The sequence below is a fragment of the Schistocerca nitens genome, chromosome 10 (assembly GCF_023898315.1).
Source record: "Schistocerca nitens isolate TAMUIC-IGC-003100 chromosome 10, iqSchNite1.1, whole genome shotgun sequence".
NCBI lineage: Eukaryota > Metazoa > Arthropoda > Insecta > Orthoptera > Acrididae > Schistocerca > Schistocerca nitens.
Genome location: NC_064623.1, coordinates 206,859,541 through 206,877,387, shown reverse-complemented (window position 1 = coordinate 206,877,387; position 17,847 = coordinate 206,859,541).

Sequence of the window (17,847 nt, the reverse complement as noted above, 5' to 3'; positions counted from 1 at the left end):
TTATAATTAAATGTTTCCCTGAGACATTTAAGTCTCTGATTATTATCTACGATAAAGATCGAAGTAGATGAAATGAATTAATATTTGTGTTACTGCCGGGACTTGAACCCGGGTCTTCTTGCTTGCTTGTATCACTGGTCATCTTATAGATCTTATAATTAAATGTTTCCTTGAGACATTTAAGTCTCTTTTTATTATCTACAATAATGATCGAAGCAGACGAAATGAATTAAAATTTCAGCTGCGGCAGTAGTGACAATATGTAAGGGAAAAATGAATTGAAGTTTGTGTTGGGGACGGCACTCAGCTTAGGTAGTTCGTGCAGCAATTTTGACCATCGTACTGCGGTGGTGTAATGGTTAGCAAGCAAGAAGACCAGGGTTCGAGTCACGGCCGCAGCACAAATTTTACTTCACTTCGCCTGCTTCGATCATTTTCTGGATAATGTTTTCTGAAGCGAAAACATTATCTGTGTTCGCTGTTAATTAAATAAAAAACTGCCAAACGATTTGTTCTCCAAGCGAACAGTGGGCCGTAGCTAATTTCACATCTCTGGCCAAGTCTGTCATGCAAATTAATTACGACAAGTGAGAAACAAATAGTTGCATTGTTTGGCCCCAGTTCTTCTTATAACGTTACTTTAAGACAGTTGAATGCAAGTTTCACTTCAAATTAGAGACAATAAAGTTGAAGACAGACAAGTAATTCTCGAGCAAATCCATACTCCCGCTAGCGATGGTACTCCGTTGTGAGCGACTGCTACAACACACACACACACACACACACACACACACACACAGAGAGAGAGAGATACATACATACAGACGCAGCGCGTATGAAAACCGACAGCAGCCGTGGCTAGGTAATATCCCTGATGACAGGGCACAGGCCTTCTGCCTAAAGGTCCCTCCGCCCCGGCTATGCTGCTATACTCTGCCAGAAATCCTCATAAGACGATTCGTCCTTGACACGACGCAATAATCTAGACAGCGCGAAGACGGGTGCGTCGGCTTTCTCGACAAAAACGACATAGAGTCCGCGCAGTTGTTTGGATGACACGCAAACTGCCGCTCGGTCTGGCCATCTGTGTTTACTGGCTGGGAAAAACAAAATTCGTCCGTGTAACGACCTTACACAGCCGCGAAATTCGCGGGTAGATGTAAATCCAAAGATACTTTATTTTGACAACAAGAAAGAATTGATTAAATTGTTGCCAGATCCAAGATAAACTGAACATATCTACATCTACATCGATACTCTGCAAATCACACTTAATTGTCTGGCAGTGGACTCGCATTCGGGAGGACGGCGGTTCAATCCCGTCTCCGGCCATCCTGATTTAGGTTTTCCGTGATTTCCCTAAATCGCTTCAGGCAAATGCCGGGATGGTTCCTTTGAAAGGGCACGGCCGATTTCCTTCCCCCTTCCTTCCCTCACCCGAGCTTGCGCTCCGTCTCTAATGACCTCGTTGTCGACGGGACGTTAAACACTAATCTCCTCCTCCTTGTCTGGCAGAGGGTTCATCCAACCATCTTCACAATATTTCTCTATTATTCCAACCTTGAATATATCTTTCTCTGATTTCCCTTATTTTATTATGATGAACGTTTGTTTCTATGTAGGTCGACGTCAACAAAATATTTCCGTATTCGGAGGAGAAAATTGGCGACTGAAATTGCATCTCGTCGCAATGAGTAACACTTTTCTTTTTTTCTTTTTAGATGATGTGCACCCCAAATCCTGTATCATGTCAGTGACACGCTCTCCCCTATTTCGCGATAATACAAAAGTGCTACCTTTCTTTGAACTTTCTTCATATGTTCTGTTAACCTATGTGGTAAAGATCCCAGAATGGGCAGCAGTGCTCCAAAAGAGGGCGGACAAGCGTAGTGTAGGCAGTCTCCTTAGCAGACGTGATACATTTTCAAAGTGTCCTGCCAATAAAACGCAGTCTTTGATTTCCCTCCCCCACAACACTTTCAATGCGTTCTTTCCCATTTAAGTTGTTCGTAATTGTAATTCACAGGAATTTAGTTAAGTTTACGACCTTTACTGATTTATCGTGTAGCCGAAGTTTAACGGATTCCTTTCAGCACTCAGGTGGACGGAAATGGAAATGCTGTGTGGCTTGGGCCACCCGTCGGGTAGACCGTTCGCCTGGTGCAAGTCTTTCGAGTTGACGCCACTTCGACGACTTGCGTGTCGATGGGGATGAAATGATGATGAAAGACACACAACACCCATTCCCTGAGCGGAGAAAGTCTCCGACCCAGCCGGGAATCGAACCCTGGCCGTCAAGTATGAGATTCCGTCGCGCTGACCACGCAGCTACCAGAGGCGGACACTCAGGTGGATGACCTCACAATTTTCATTATTTAGGGTCAATTGCCGTATAAATATCTTTTGTAAATAGCTTTGCAATTCGTTTTGATGTTGTGATGACTTTACTAGACGATGAAAGACACCATCATCTGCAAACAACCTAAAACGGCTGCTCAAATTGTCTCCTAACTCGTTTATAAAGATAAGCAACAGCAGAGGGCCTATAACACCAGCTTGGAGAACACCCTGAAATAAGTTCTGTTTATCTTGATGTATTTCCGTCAGTTAGTGAGAACTGTGACTTCTCTGGCAGGAAATCAAGAGTCTAGTAACATAACTGAGACGATATTCCATATGCACGCAATTTCATTACAAAGTACTTGGTTAGTACAGTGTCAAAAGCCTTCTGGAAATCTAGACGTACGGAATCAATTTGAGATCCCTTCTAAACAGCACTCAACACTTGGTATGTATTAAGACTTAATTGCGTTTCATAAGAACGATGTTTTCTAAATCCGTCTTGATTTTGTGTCAATATATAGTTTTGTGTGTGAAATCTTATGGGACTTAACTGCTAAAGTCATCAGTCCCTAAGCTTACACACTACTTAACCTAAACTATGCTAAGGACAATCACATACACCCATACCCGAAGGAGGACTCGAACCTCCACCGGAACCAGCCGCACAGTCCATGACTGCAGCGCCATAGACCGCTCGGCTAATCCCGCGCGGGAATAGATAGTTTTCTTCGAGATAATTTATAATGTCCTAATACAATATATGTTCCAAAATCCTGCTGCATATCGACTCTAATGATATGGGCCTGTAATTTAGCGGATTACTTCTGCTGCCTTTCTTGAATATTGGTATGACCTGTGCAACTTTCCAGTCTTTGGGTACGGATCTTTCGTCTAGCGAGCGATTGTTTATGATTGTTAAGTATGGAACAATTGCATCCGCATACTCTGAAAGGAACCTGATTGGTATGCAGTCTGGACCGGAAGACTTGCTTTTATAAAGTGATTAAGTTGCTTCACTACTGCGAGTCTATCTGCACTCATGCTCAAAAATTAAGGATAATTGCAGAATATGGTGCCACAGAACGTGGCGCTACAAAAACTGGCGCTAATAGCATATGCACTAGGGAACACACACGACACAGATCTGTAAGTCCACGGTATTGGTGATAAGTTGAGAAAACCGTTCCGAAACACATGTGCTACAAAACTCCACTGTTTCCTGCGCATGTACCCCGACATCAATACGGGATATGATCACCACGCACACGTACACAGGCCGCACAACGGGTTGGCATACTCTGTATCAGGTGGTCGAGCAGCTGCTGGGGTATAGCCTCCCATTCTTGCACCAATGCCTGTCGGAGCTCCTGAAGTGTCGTAGGGGTTTGAAGACGTGCAGCGATACGTCGACCGAGAGCATCCCAGACGTGCTCGATGGGGTTTAGGTCTGGAGAACAGGCAGGCCACTCCATTCGCCTGATATCTTCTCTTTCAAGGTACTCCTCCACGATGTCAGCTCGGTGGGGACGTGCGTTATCATCCATCAGGAGGAAGGTGGGACCCACTGCCCCCCTGAAAAAGCGGACATACGGGTGCAAAATGACGTCCCGATACACCTGACCTGTTACAATTCCTCTGTCAAAGACATGCAGCGGTGTACGTGTAATCCCACCCCACACCATCAAACCACGACCTCCACACAGGTCCCTTTCAAGAATATTAAGGGGTTGGTATCTGGTTCCTGGTTCACGCCAGATGAAAACCCGGCGAGAATCACTGTTCAGACTATACCTGGACGTCCGTGAACATTACATGGGAACACTGTTCCAATGACCATGTATTATGTTCTTGACACCAGGCTTTACGGACTCTCCTGTGACCAGGGGACAGTGGAATGCACCTTACGGGCCTCCGGGCGAATAAACCATGTCTGTTCAGTCGTCTGTAGACAACTGTTCGAGTGGCTGCGGTAAGGTCCCGAGCGAGGCTACCTGCAGTACTCCGTGGCCGTCTGCGGGCGCTGATGGTGAGATATCGGTCTTCTTGTTGTGTTGTACACTGTGGACGTCCCGTACTGTAGCACCTGGACACATTTCGTGTCTGCTGGAATCGTTGCTATAATCACACTTTGTGGCACACGGAGGGCTCGTGCTACGACCTGCTGTGTTTGACCAGCCTACAGTCGCCCTAGTATTCTACCCCTCATAACGTCATCAATATGAGTTCTCTGAGCCATTTTCAACACACAGTCACCATTAGCACGTCTGAAAACGTCTGCACACTTACACACTGCACCGTACTCTGACATGCACCAACACACCAACTGCGTATGTGGACTGCTGCCAGCGCCACTGTGCGACGACCGCAGGTCATATGCACCGCATGGTCATACCCCGACGTGATTTAAACCCGCAAACCTCCCACCAGAGCGTTGTTTCACCATCAGCATTATCCTTAATTTATGAGCATGAGTGTACTTCTTACTCATGTTGGCAACTGTCCTTCATTCGTATTCTGGAATATTTACTTCGTCTGCTTTGGTGAAGGGAACACAAAGGATAGATATGCCTGACTGATTTTCTGTGCTGCATAACTCTCTCTTAGATATTGTGACGAAGTTACTGGGGGCGTTCACAAAGCAATACAACAGGTTTTTCTTCTGAAAGCTGGTTGGTTTTATTCAGGATTCCAATACACCATATTATTCCCCACTCTTTTGCCTACAAGGCCCGTTCTTCAGTATAACCTCCGTTCAATGCGATGGCCTTATGCCGCCTTACTGCGAGGTCCTGTATGCCCGCTTTGTACCACTCGATGTCGGAGCCAACGTGTTGCCGCATCAGTAACCTTGCGTCAGTAACGTTCCCATAATCCACACGCTGGTTCCTACGGAGTTCCTTCACTGGGCCAGACAGATGACAGCCGAAAAGTGCGGTATCCGGGCTATAAGGGTGAATGGGAAAGAACAGTCCAGTGAAGTTTTATGAGCTTTCATTGGGTGTGCAGATTTTTTTGAGTCCTAGGGAGAAGAACAACTTCGTTTGCATTTTTTGAGGCGCCATAAACACTGAAATCATTTCTTCAATTTCCTGAGGGTACCACATTTCACTTCCGAGTTGACCGTTGCATCATGAGGGAGGATACCAAGCAGAATAACCTCTTCAGAGCCGCAGAAGACCATCGCTATTACTACTTTAAAGTTTTTCTTCGGAGAGGTGGTGTAGCACCACTCTATGGAGCGTCGTTGGGTTTGCGGTTTGAATTGGAGAAACCATGTTTCATCGCCTGTTACGATGATCGACAAAAAATTGCCACAGTCAGCCTGTTAACGCACAAGCAATTCCCCACTGATGGTCTTTCGCTGCTCCTCATAGCCTTCTGATAGACGGCGAGGAACCCAGACGGCACTCACCTTTGAGTACCCTAGCTGGTGGACGAGTGTGTCAGCACTACCAACAGAGATGTCCAGTTGAGCAACGAGGTGTTTGATTGTAGTGCGTCGATCATTTCGAATGAGAGTGTCCGCACGTTCGTACTGTGCAGGACTCACAGCTGTGTGCAGCCAGGTTGCACGTAAGAGACCACACAAGTTTGTGGGACCTTGCTGCAGTGATGACAGACAGCTCGTCCATCGACTCTTCATACTTTTGTTCACTGACAGGTTTTCACACACATTCTGGTAGCGCCTAGGAGCATCTGCGATGGCTTGTGTTGGGTTGTTTGGGGGAGGAGACCAGACAGCGAGGTCATCGGTCTCACCGGATTAGGGAAGGACGGGGAAGGAAGTCGGCCGTGCCCTTTCAAAGGAACCATGCCGGCATTTGCCTGCAGCGATTTAGGGAAGTCACGGAAAACCTAAATCAGGATGGCCGGACGCGAGATTGAACCGTCGTCCTCCCGAATGCGATTCCAGTGTGCTAGCATCTGCGATGCTCCGGTTTTCCGCCAAAAGAAACTCAATGACACCTTTGTGCTTGGAACGCACCTCCACTGCAGACACCATTTTGAAGGGTACATATAGCGTCGCCGCCTATCGGAAATTCATGTAGTGGCTGCAGCAGGAATATTTCACGATGTCCCGCAACGAATTCCACATTTTTTTTATCCGAAACTGGACGAGAAGAAATGTGTTGTATTACTTGTTGTACGACCGTCGTACAAAATCTTGCAGTGTATATGTCTGGTGCGAAGTGTAATCACTGCTGACTGTAAACAGTACAAGTCTAAGTCCAGGCAGATCACTGTACGGAAGGCTGTCTTTAAACCCAATAACTAAAGCTAAGGAAAATAGGTGGATATCAAATCGTGATGCGCAGAATCCAGAGTGGCCAAAGTTAGATAGGCTGAAGCTCATAACTGTCGCCTGGGTGCTTATTGTGGCCGTGGGGGAGCGATGTGCAGGTGGGGCATGCAGGCCGAAGACTGAACTCTCCACTCAGGTGGACGGATGGGGTCAGGCCTACTGGTTGGATGTAACACGGTGTAAGCAAGTAGTGCCGTCTTCGCCACACTTCCTAGTGGCCACCACGCGGCTGCTACGGTCGCAGGTTCGAATCCTGCCTGGGTCATGGATGTGTGTGTTGTCCTTAGGATAGTTAGTAGTTCTAAGTCTAGGGGACTGATGACCTCGGATGTCGAGTCCAATAGTGCTCAGAGCCATTTTCATAATTGCCATATGGGCGCAGCCTGTAGGCATAGTGGCAGTGGCCATATTAGTTGCACACGAAAACAACAACTTGTTGTCATCCGGGGAATGTTTGTGTATGACTCCCAAAGACGCGGTGCCTGCAGGCCGGCGCTTCTGCAGACCGTTAGATCCACTTGTTTTGTTGGTGGACTACGTACAGCCTGACAGTTATTGAACTACATTAAATAAAATCGTCATAACTTCTGAACGGATGCGTTAGTACGTTCAAACTTCTCGGCTGGCCGCGGGGCATGATGGTAACTAGTATACGAATGCACCCACGACTCCACCTTCATTTGGATGAGTCCATCAATTAGCAAAACTGGCGCATTTGGCGGACTGACGATCCGCATTTCGCGATCGAGAAGCCTCTTCGATGTCTAGTCACGGAATAGTCTGCGCGATATTCCTTCATGGCACGGTGACTACCGACAGGTACGTGAAGGTTTTGGAAGGCGATTTCATCCCCGTTATCCAAAGTGAACCTGATTTCGAGAAGATATGGTTCATGCAAGACGGAGCCCGACCCCATCTAAGTAGGAGAGTGTTTGATGTCCTGGAGGAGCACTTTAGGGACCGCACTCTTGATTCTGGGGCACCCAGAGGCCACTGACGTTGGCCTCGATTGGCCGCCATATTCTTCGAATCTGAACACATGTGACTCCTTTTCGTGGGGTTACGTTAAAGACAAGTCATACAGCAATAAACCCGAAACCATTGCTGACCTGAAAACAGCCATTCGACACTTCGCTACTCGTCTGTGCCACATCATAGCCAATGACGGCAGATACATCGAACATGTCATAACTTAAATTCGAATATCTGTGGTTGAAACACCCAGCTTCACCCGCAGGACAGGACAGGTAGTTTAAATTGTGGAAAGGGGCAAAACAAAGGGGCCGTCAGTTACACTCGAACATACTAGTTTATTATTTGATCAAACATTACAAGAGCCCAAAAAAAATTTTTATTTTAAACACACAGCTTTAATCCTTGGGACTTAATTACCGGCTGAAATCCACTTTAATTTAAAATGCAAGCATAATTAGAAATTTAAAAGGCAAGACTTATCTTACAACAGTTCTTTATTTAGGCTGAAGGCCCAAAGAATCTGAGATTTTCAGAGCAAACAATTTGAATTCAAAATCGGCTTAAAGCCCAACACTTAAAATTCAACAACATTAAAACCTTTAAAATGCCAATCGTCTTACGTGAAACAGTTTTTTAAATTAGGCTGAAGGCCTAAAGAATCTTACGGCAAAGCACCCTTAATTTAAAAACAAATCGGCTAGAAGCCAAACAAGTACAAACAACAAGAACAAATAAAAGAAAGGCAGTACACCCAAGGGCGCTCAGATGTTCGAGGGTCGGCCTGGAATTCAAACACTGACGCTCGCTTACGTGAGACAGGCAGTCGGGCCAACCATTCACGATCCGACGACAACCCAACCGACCGACAGGCAGCGGACCCACCGCAAAGATAACTTCCACTTCACCCGATCAGGGCACAACAGGGAGTTCAGTGGAACAACGTACAAGATATTGGCGCCCAAAACCAATCACACATGGAGCTGTCAAACTACACACTGTGCTGGACAGCAACAACACGATGAGAAAAGTACACCGCCTGAAATTTACGTCAAAGGCCGGGGCAGGTAACCGGAGTGTTAACGGCCACAAGGCAGAAGATTCCTCTGGTGCACCTAAGTTCAACTAACCAAATACAGTGAAACTGCACCGGAGGGTGGCTAGAATTTTCCAACTTGAAAACCACATTGTTGCTCGCAGGAATATCCCAACAGCCGACAACGAACTCCAAACGACACGATGTGAACAGTCTTGACTTCCTGGTAGATTACATCGAAACTCAACTTTCGTGTCCAGGTTCGGTGAGCCACGGACCTTGTAGCAATGGGAACAGCCCCCACATACTCAGACACCACGTAGAGACCGCGAGCGGCCCCGGCCAAACTACGTCCCGCGGAGAATTCCTCGCTGCTCCACGCCAACCGACCGACTCGTCGCACACCGCCCACCCGGAAACTGTAAGCGCCAGCTCAAAGATAGTCCAAGGTGCGAATATCGATACACACCGCTGCTGCCACCCCGTATAACGGTACAGTATCCTGATAAATATATTCGGTGGCGCATGATGTAAGCTGGGTTTCCTACCTTGAGGTTCATGATATAGTTGTATTTCCCCCACCCTGTACTTCTACACATATACTCTGCGAATCATTGTGAGGTGAGTGGCAGAGGGTAAAAACCCTGCCACACATTCAAGTTTCTTCCCTTTCGTTTTGGAGATGGGCAGTGAGAATGACTGCTGGTATACCGCTGTGCGAGATGTTAATCGCCTAGTCTTACCTGTAGAATCCCCATTCACTAGATATGTAGGGTGCTTAAGATTAAAGGTTAATTGATACTGGGTATCACTAAACAGAATTTCAAAATTTTCTACAGTGTGTTTCGAATAGTGAAATTCACACAGATTGTCAGAAGAATAAAACCTGCTGCCAGCGTCACGTATTCGCAGGAAGAAAGTGTTGACATTGTCCGTTCTACATCTACGTGATTACTCTGCAATTCACATTTAAGTGCTTGGCAGAGGGTTCATCGAACCACAATCATACTATCTCTCTACCATTCCACTCCCGAACAGCGCGCGGGAAAAACGAACACCTAAACCTTTCTGTTCGAGCTCTGATTTCTCTTATTTTATTTTGATGATCATTCCTACCTATGTAGGTTGGGCTCAACAAAATATTTTCGCATTCGGAAGAGAAAGTTGGTGACTGAAATTTCGTAAATAGATCTCGCCGCGACGAAAAACGTCTTTGCTTTAATGACTTCCATCCCAATTCGCGTATCATTGCTGCCACACTCTCTCTCCCCTATCACGTGATAATACAAAACGAGCTGCCCTTTTTTGTACCCTTTCGATGTCCTCTGTCAATCCCACCTGGTAAGGATCCCACACCGCGCAGCAATATTCCAACAGAGGACGAACGAGTGTAGTCTAAGCTGTCTCTTTAGTGGACTTGTTGCATCTTCTAAGTGTCCTGCCAATGAAACGCAACCTTTGGCTCGCCTTCCCCACAATATTATCTATGTGGTCTTACCAACTGAAGTTGTTCGTAATTTTGACACCCAGGTACTTAGTTGAATTGACAGCCTTGAGAATTGTACTTATACCGAGTAATCGAATTCCAACGGATTTCTTTTGGAACTCATGTGGATCACCTCACACTTTTCGTTATTTAGCGTCAACTGCCACCTGCCACACCATACAGCAATCTTTTCTAAATCGCTTTGCAGCTGATAGTGGTCTTCGGACGACCTTACTAGACGGTAAATTACAGCATCATCTGCGAATAACCTAAGAGAACTGCTCAGATTGTCACCCAGGTCATTTATATAGATCAGGAACAGCAGAGGTCCCAGGTCGCTTCCCTGGGGAACACCTGATATCACTTCAGTTTTACTCGATGATTTGCCGTCTATTACTACGAACTGCGACCTTCCTGACAGGAAATCACGAATCCAGTCGCACAATTGAGACGATACCCCAGGCCCGCAGCTTGATTAGAAGTCGCTTGTGAGGAACGGTTTCAAAAGCTTTCCGGAAATCTAGAAATACGGAATTAACTTGAGATCCCCTGTCGATAGCGGCCATTACTTCGTGCGAATAAAGAGCTAGCTGCGTTGCACAAGAACGATATTCTCTGAAATCATGCTGATTACGTATCAATAGATCGTTCCCTTCGAGGTGATTCATAATGTTTGAATACAGTATATGCTCCAAAACCCTACTGCAAACCGACGTCAATGATATGGGTCTGTAGTTCGATGGATTACTCCTGGTACCCTTCTTAAACACTGGTGCGACCTGCGCAATTTTCCAATCTGTATGTACAGATCTATCGGTTGTAAATGATTGCTAAGTAGGGAGCTATTGTATCAGCGTAATCTGAAAGGAACCTAATCGGTATACAATCTGGACCTGAAGACGTGCCCGTATCAAGCGATTTGAGTTGCTTCGCAACCCCTAAGGTATCTACTTCTAAGAAACTCATGCTAGCAGCTGTTCGCGTTTCAAATTCTGGATTATTCCATTCGTCTTCCCTGGTGAAGGAATTTCGGAAAACTGCGTTCAATAACTCCGCTTTAGCGGCACAGTCGTCGGTAACAGTACCATCGGCACTGCGCAGCGAAGGTATTGACTGCGTCTTGCCGCTTGTGTACTTTACATACGACCAGAATTTCTTCGGATTTTCTACCAAATTTCGAGGCAATGTTTCGTTGTGGAACCTATTAAAGGCATCTCGCATTGAAGTCCGTGCGCGTCTGTAAATTTTAGCTAATTTTCGGGATTTCGCGTTCTTCTGACCTTTTCATGCTTTTTCCGTTGCCTCTGCAACAGCGTTCGGACCTGTTTTGTGTACCATGGGGGATCAGTTCCATCTCTTACCAATTTATGAGGTGTGAATCTCTCAATTGGTGTTGCTACTATATCTTTGAATTTGAGCCACATCTCGTCTACATTTGCATAGTTAGTTCGCAAGGAATGGAGATTGTCTCTTAGGAAGGCTTCTAGTGACACTTTATCCGCTTTTTTAAATAAAATTATTTTGCGTTTGTTTCTGGTGGATTTAGAAGAAACGGTATTGAGACTAGCTACAACGACCTTGCGATCACTAATCCCTGCATCAGTCATGATGCTCTCTATTAGCTCTGGATTGTTTGTGGCTAAGAAGTGTGTTTTCGCAACCATTTACAATTCGCGTGGGTTCGTGGATTAACTGCTCGAAATAATTTCCGTAGAAAGCATTTAGGACAATCTCGGAAGATGTTTTCTGCCTACCACCGGTTTCGAACATGTATTTTTGCCAACATATCGAGGTAAGGTTGAAGTCCCCACCAACTATAACCTTATGAGTGGGGTATTTATTTGTTACGAGACTCAAATTTTCTCTGAACTGTTCAGCAACTATATCATCGGAGTCTGGGGGTCGGTAGAAGGAGCCAATTATTAACTTAGTTCGGCTGTTACGTATAACCTCCACCCATACCAATTCGCACTGAGTATCTACTTCGACTTCACTACAAGATAAACCACTACTGACAGACACAAACACTCCACCACCAATTCTGCCTACTCTATCTTTCCTGAACACCGTCTGAGACTTCGTAAAAATTTCTGCAAAACTTATTTCAGGCTTTAGCCAGCTTTCTGTACCTATAACGATTTCAGCTTCTGTGCTTTCTATTAGCGCTTGAAGCTCAGGGACTTTCCCAGCACAACTATAACAATGTACTACAATTCCGACTGTTCCTTGATGCAAGCACGTCCTGTATTTTCCATACACCCTTTGAGATTGCAGCCCACCCCGTACTTTCCCGAGGCCTTCTAACCTAAAAAACCGCCCAGTCCACGCCACACAGCCTCCGCTACCCGTGTAGCCGCCAGCTGAGTGTTGCGAACTCCTGACCTATCCAGCGGAACCCGAAACCCCACCACCCTATGGCGCAAGTCGAGGAATCTGCAGCCCACACGGTCGCAAAACCGTCTGAGCCTCTGATTCAGACCCTCCACCCGGCTCTGCACCAAATGTCCGCAGTCGGTTCTGTCGACGATGCTGCAGATGGTGAGCTCTGCCTTCATCTCGTACGCTAGACCGTCAGCCTTCACCAAACCAGATAGCCGCTGGAATCCAGAGAGAATTTCCTCAGATCCAAAGCGACACACGTCATTAGTGCCGACATGTGCCAGCACCTGCAGCTGGCTGCACCCTGTGCTCTTCATGGCATCCGGAAGGACCCTTTCCACATCAGGAATGACTCCACGCGGAATGCACACGGAGTCCACACTGGATTTCTTCCCCTCCTGAGCCGCCATATCCCTAAGGGGCCCCATTACGCGCCTAACACTGGAGCTCCTGCGTTGGTGTGAGGACATCGTCTGCTAACAGACCAAGAAGTGCCTGGACTTCTGGACTCGTGGTAAAGCGCGTGTCTGGGAAAGGATAATCCGTGTTATCGAATCCTGGTTGGACCGTGGAAATTTTCAGTACGCCTTTAAGCTCTCAATGATGTGAGGAGTGGCAGGAATGACACGTGGTTCAGATTCCACATTAAACTAGGGGTCCCCTTTTGCTAGTTGGATAACAGCGCTAGGTAACGGACATCCGAGTTACCGTAGTGGCGTCCCATTGAAAGACTTGCATCCGACCATTGAGCTATAGGAAACACCAGAACTCAAGAAACTCGCCAAACTTTCTCAAACAATAAATGTATTCACAGTTGCGAATATGAACAACCGTCAGCTGTATAATGGATTGTCAACAATGAAAATTTGTGTGGTCGCCTTACTACACTCCTGGAAATTGAAATTCAATTCATTGTTCCAGGAAGGGGAAACTTTATTGACACATTCCTGGGGTCAGATACATCACATGATCACACTGACAGAACCACAGGCACATAGACACAGGCAACAGAGCATGCACAATGTCGGCACTAGTACAGTGTATATCCACCTTTCGCAGCAATGCAGGCTGCTATTCTCCCATGGAGACGATCGTAGAGATGCTGGATGTAGTCCTGTGGAACGGCTTGCCATGCCATTTCCACCTGGCGCCTCAGTTGGACCAGCGTTCGTGCTGGACGTGCAGACCGCGTGAGACGACGCTTCATCCAGTCCCAAACATGCTCAAAGGGGGACAGATCCGGAGATCTTGCTGGCCAGGGTAGTTGACTTACACCTTCTAGAGCACGTTGGGTGGCACGGGATACATGCGGACGTGCATTGTCCTGTTGGAACAGCAAGTTCCCTTGCCGGTCTAGGAATGGTAGAACGATGGGTTCGATGACGGTTTGGATGTACCGTGCACTATTCAGTGTCCCCTCGACGATCACCAGTGGTGTACCGCCAGTGTAGGAGATCGCTCCCCACACCATAATGCCGGGTGTTGGCCCTGTGTGCCTCGGTCGTATGCAGTCCTGATTGTGGCGCTCACCTGCACGGCGCCAAACACGCATACGACCATCATTGGCACCAAGGCAGAAGCGACTCTCATCGCTGAAGACGACACGTCTCCATTCGTCCCTCCATTCACGCCTGTCGCGACACCACTGGAGGCGGGCTGCACGATGTTGGGGCGTGAGCGGAAGACGGCCTAACGGTGTGCGGGACCGTAGCCCAGCTTCATGGAGACGGTTGCGAATGGTCCTCGCCGATACCCCAGGAGCAACAGTGTCCCTAATTTGCTGGGAAGTGGCGGTGCGGTCCCCTACGGCACTGCGTAGGATCCTACGGTCTTGGCGTGCATCCGTGCGTCGCTGCGGTCCGGTCCCAGGTCGACGGGCACGTGCACCTTCCGCCGACCACTGGCGACAACATCGATGTACTGTGGAGACCTCACGCCCCACGTGTTGAGCAATTCGGCGGTACGTCCACCCGGCCTCCCGCATGCCCACTATACGCCCTCGCTCAAAGTCCGTCAACTGCACATACGGTTCACGTCCACGCTGTCGCGGCATGCTACCAGTGTTAAAGACTGCGATGGAGCTCCGTATGCCGCGGCAAACTGGCTGACACTGACGGCGGCGGTGCACAAATGCTGCGCAGCTAGCGCCATTCGACGGCCAACACCGCGGTTCCTGGTGTGTCCGCTGTGCCGTGCGTGTGATCATTGCTTGTACAGCCCTCTCGCAGTGTCCGGAGCAAGTATGGTGGGTCTGACACACCGGTGTCAATGTGTTCTTTTTTCCATTTCCAGGAGTGTATTTGGCTATCCGTGCACCAGTCGCGGCCAGACCCAAACTTCGGTATGTCGTCAGGTGTGTGTCTACAGCCTGTACTCCTCCATTCATTATGTATATTCCTACAGAGGGGAGACTTGTTACTTGAGAGTCGCTTGCCCAGTGTCGGCGGATAAATACGATATAACAGTGCCTGCGTCATTCCGAATTACTCTGCACGAACTTTTGCATCGTAATTCGGAATGACACAGAACTGCAATATCGTACACTTACTGTTGCTCTAGACGTAGGCTTTATGATCTTATGCATTTTTAGTCTTACTCTTTGTTCTGTTTCCGCGACACATTGACACATTGCGAAGGCTGCACTAGCATCTCCATATTTTTCGTATGACTGTTCTACACACATCAAAAAAAGTTTTGTATCATTTCGGTTCCAGGAGTTCCGGAGCCTGTACTGAAAATTGGAATACAGATCAACATAAACATCATTTTCGCCCTTTTTGTTGCTTATGAAAACCACACATTGTATGTTGTACCACCATACAGCGAGACCTTCAGAGGTGATGGCCCAGACTGCTGTACACACCGGTACCTCTAATACCCAGTAACACGGCCTCTTGCATTGCTGCATGCCTGTATACATCGTGGCATACTACCACAAGTTCATAAAGGCACTGTAGGTCCAGATTGTCCCACTCCTCAACGGCGATTCGGCGTAGATCCCTCAGAGTGGTTGTTGGGTCACGTTGTTCAAAAAAGCCCTTTTCAGTCTTCCCAAGCATGTTCGATAGGGTTAATGTCTGGAGAACATGTTGGCCACTCTACTCGAACGATGTCGTTATCCTGAAGGAAGTTATTCACAAGATGTGCACGATGGGGGAGCCAATTGTCGTCCATGAAGACGAATAATGCCTCGCCAATATGCTGCCGATATGGTTGCTCTATCGGTCGGAGGATGGCATTCACGTAGCGTACAGCCGTTACGGTTCCTTCTATGACTACCAGCGGCGTACGTCGGCCCCACATAATGCTACCCTAAAACAGCAGGGAACTTCCACCTTGCTGCACTCGCTGGGCAGTGTGTCTAAGGCGTTCAGCGTGACCGGGTTGCCTCCAAAGACGTCTCCGGCGATTGTCTGGTTGAAGGCATATACGACACTAATGGGTGAAGAGAACGTGATGCCAATCCCGAGCGGTCCACTCGGCATGTTGTTGGGCCTATCTGTACCGCGCTGCACGGTGTCATGGTTGCAAAGATGGACCTCACCATGGACGTCGGGAGTGACGTTGCGCATCATGCAGCCTATTGCGCACAGTCTGAGTCGTAACACGACGTCCTGTGGCTGCACGAAAAGCATTATTCAACATGGTGGCGTTGTTGTCAGGGTTCCTCCGAGCCATAATCCGTAGGTAGCGGTCATCCACTGCAGTAGTAGCCCTTGGGCGGCCTGAGCGAGGCATGCCATCGACAGTCCCTGTCTCTCTGTATCTCCTCCATGTCCGAACAACATCGTTTTGGTTTACTTCGTGACTTCTGGACATTTCCCTTGTTGAGATCTCTTGCTGGCACAAAGTAACAATGCGGACGCGTTAGAACCGCGGTATTGGCCGTCTAGGCATGGTTGACTACAGACAACATGAGCCGTGTACCTCCTTCCTGGTGGAATGACTGGAACTGATCGGATGTCGGACCCCCCTCAGTCTAATAAGGGGCTGCTCATGCATGGGTGCTTACATCTTTGGGCGGGTTGAGTGAGATCTCTGAAAGGTCAAAGGGACTGTGTCTGTGATTCATTATCCACAGTCAACATATCTTCCCGAGTTCTGGGAACCGGGGTGCTTCAAAACCTTTTTTGATATGTGTACAAAAGAGGCCAAATATATGAAAGCGATTTCCACTAGCGAGGGAAATGAAAAACCCAGATTAAGCTTAAATAAGAACGTAAACAGATGAAACGTTTATCATTAAAACCATTTCTTTTTTAATAGTGAAGGAGTCAGACATATTGAAGGAGAAAATTATAGCTTTTGGACATTGTTTGGTGCCCGCATCTCGTGGTCGTGCGGTAGCGTTCTCGCTTCCCACGCCCGGGTTAGATTCCCGGCGGGGTCAGGGATTTTCTCTGCCTCGTGATGGCTGGGTATTGTGTGATGTCCTTAGGTTAGTTAGGTTTAAGTAGTTCTAAGTTCTAGGGGACTGATGACCATAGATGTTAAGTCCCATAGTGCTCAGAGCCATTTGAACCATTTTTTTTTTTTTTTGACATTGTTTGGTACTGCGGAAGGAAACAAGACGCCGTGGATAAAGTAGAAAGGCGATTTGTATTACTATATTGTTTGACGTCTTGGTTTGCATATAGTTAGTCAAGTAAATGAATGTCGATTTGCTATGCTTGGACGACACACTTCCTGCACTTTCACTTCTCAACAGTGGGGAAAATTTTGCAGACATCTTTCGTCAAAACATCCATTACGAAATCCCGTTTGGCATTAATTACCTCTAATATAATTGCTGGTTCTTTTAGTATCATATATGACGATTTTGTCTGCGCAAATTGTTTCTGCAGTTCTGAACCTCTCTTCCAGAACCTGTCTGTATCACTAACACGGCTGTAATGGTTGCACAGTCTCAGTTTTACGTTGCCTGTGTAATGGTTTCCAGGGCAACAAATAAATGGTTTTCAGCACTTATTCTATTGACCGAGTATGAAACTTTAAATTGCTCTCATAATATACTCGTTCAATGTACACTCTTACGTTAGAGGTTCAACACAATACGTCAACTATTATAGAGTTCGAATGTGTCTACATGCCTCAAGGGGGCGTAGCTCACGGCGGCGCAAGTCACTCAGACTATGTACGTACAGTATTTGAGAATGAGAGCACTTAGGGATTTACAACAAAAGATCACACATACTTTTAAACAACTTCGTAACTTTTTCTCGCTGTAACCCTCACAAAATTTTGAAAAGAAAGTTTATCAATAACTACATTTTCAGCGTTCACGCAGAAAAACATCAGCACCAGGCAAGGCTACTTATTTCGTTTCTT